This window comes from Aplysia californica, unplaced genomic scaffold, assembly GCF_000002075.1.
Source record: "Aplysia californica isolate F4 #8 unplaced genomic scaffold, AplCal3.0 scaffold00745, whole genome shotgun sequence".
Taxonomy (NCBI): Eukaryota; Metazoa; Mollusca; class Gastropoda; order Aplysiida; family Aplysiidae; genus Aplysia; species Aplysia californica.
In genome coordinates this window covers 336,316-338,946 of record NW_004798015.1, presented here as the reverse complement: position 1 = coordinate 338,946, position 2,631 = coordinate 336,316, and positions in this window count along the sequence as shown.

Here is a 2,631-nt window from a genome sequence, read left to right as displayed (position 1 = left end):
AAACAAGCTGCACGTTTCCGATTTTGATATCGACTATCCACCAATATTGGCCGCTAAACCAGCCACACCTGTTTTGTACTGGCGAATAAACAATTACTGCGGTAAAACGTTTACCCGCCAATTTCCCCGAATAAGCGCCTCTTAATTGAACAAGCCGCGGGGATACCCGATCTCGCAGGCTCTAGTCTCAGAGCTTATCTGCTCAGATCAGCTGTCTGGACTGGGGACATTCGTCTGAAAAAACTCCAATAAAAGGACATGGGCATCGTGTTCAGGGTAACGGGATAGACAATAACGATTGGGCAACGAACGACGCAGCCATTAAGCTGTCCTTCACCATGTACAGAGAAATCCATTATGTTCTCCCTCCTTATTGGTTCCTGAGTTGGGCTGTTTTGTTTTAGTTTTCTTTTTTCTTTTTTTTTTCTTTTTTTTTTCTTTCTACACCGATAAATCCAAGCTGATTTTGTTCCGAAATGTGTTACGCTTCCAAACTCGATTGCTATTTTTACACTCGTCGTTGCCCTTATTGCTGCAAGTGGATACCACATTGCTTTGTTTCTGTCCGATGTCTCTCAACGTCTGCGAGTATTTTGTTTCAAGTTGTGTTGGTTAGCCAGGATAGTATTATTACTTGAAGAACTCCCCCGGCAAAACGCATTATATCCATTTACTGCTAAACTGGGGGAAACGAAAAAAAAATGAAAGAAAGAAAGAAAAAAAAGAACATTCTCTGAAAAACAAAAGTAAGAACGAAACGCAGATTTCTCATACTAATTAATATCGAGGTTTTTAGTGTATTTTTAGAACAAAAAGATATTCTCACGACAATTCTTATCGCAACATTATGGAGTGGACGGAGTTATGAGCCGGAAATACCCAGATTTGGCGTATGATGTGTTTTGCAATGGAATCCTTCTTTTATTGTTTCTGTTTGGGTTTTTTATATTTCTGCTGTTGACGTGTTCAATTCACCTCTCATACTGCGTTGTGTGTAACGTGGACATGTTATTATTTTAGTCTGCCCCTCGATCAAAGTTTCGCAGGTGGCAGTTCAGTGATAATTGTGCACATGTCTCGTTATCTGTCATAATAATCTCTTTCGGGTTATCAATGAAAAAGAAAAAGAGTAATGCACACCAATCCAGCTAGGCTACGAAATGAGTAGGAGAGGAAATGAAAGACAGAAAGATGAGAATGTGGCGAATTTCGTAAGGATTAATAAAATGGAGAGGGGTGTAGCGTTTGGGGTACTGGTGGTAATCCTTAAATCCTAATATAACGTGGGTCGTGGGGTGGGGTGGACTCTTGTTTTAATTACTCATTATTTTTATTTTTTTATTTTATTTATTTATTTATATATGGGGGAGGGGGGGGCAGGGGCTACTAAAGTCCCAAGGAAGTGTCAAAAAAAATAAATCCGGGCGGATGTGATATCTTCGTTTCGGCTCCAGACCAACATTATGTCTAGACAGCTAGGCCTATGCAGACACTTTTACAGAGAACCATCTATAACAGCAAGAGTTCTAACTATGACGTTACAGCAAAACGTTCCGTATCGTTTGTCTAACGCAGAGCTAACTCTGTGACAGGAACGGGATTTCCCTTTCCTAAATGGAATAATATTTGATATTGTATAGGGCAAACAAATGCATTCGGAAGCTCTCTCAGTTATTTGGAGAAAACAAACATTAAATGAAGACACAGTTGGCTCGTACGATTTCCGGATGTCAGGTTAAAATAAAAGGAAAAGAAAGAAAAAAAAATAGATTGCCAAGAGTTTTGAGAGCAGCATTGGCATAATATTGAGAACCGACTTGTTTTACCATCAATTTCATACAAACTTTGGGATTTTTCGGAATAAACAAACCACCATTTTTGTTTTCTCATAAGCGGATAATTCACTATTTTGTTTCAAAGAAATCTATTCATGTGGGCTGATAAAATTAATTAATATGTTGTACCAGCCAATTTCCCCCCTCTCCTTCGCCTCTTATGTTTTCCTGTAGACTTGTCGGTATTATGAAATATTGTTATCCTTTTTTCTTCTTCATCGCATTCTTTATCTTTTCAGTTATTATTATTATTATCTCCAAATGTGTTTTTTTTCCTTCGTGTGTGTTCCACTTTGAGGAAGCTATATGTTTTGTGTTATGTTGAAAGAAATGATAATTACGGCTCTTATTACGCCACTACGAATATTATTACTATTACTGTATCGGTTTTCTTTATGTTCAATGCCCTTGCATCCATCATAATAAATATGAAATTATACATTTTTGATTCGAAAAACTTTCAGTCTTTTCGTCTTCATGGTTTGGTGTATGCCTTACGTTTAGTTCTGTGTATTAATGTTGTGGGATGGGTAGTTATAGGGGGTTCTCGTGGCCTAGAGGTTAAGGTGTTGGCATCTCATTAAAAAGGTCCCGGGTTCGAATCCGGGTAGAGACCGAAAAAATTTCTTTTCTAAAATTGTCTCCTTTCACCTCCTTGCCTGGTCTCTAGCAATGTTCTGTTGTCTGCCTTCGTTTCCACTTTCTGCCCCCAACCCCTCACCTCCTTTGCCCCCTCCTCTGGCCTCCTGGCTCTTTCTGCAGCCTTTCTACTGCTACTTCTTGGCTCCTCCTAACT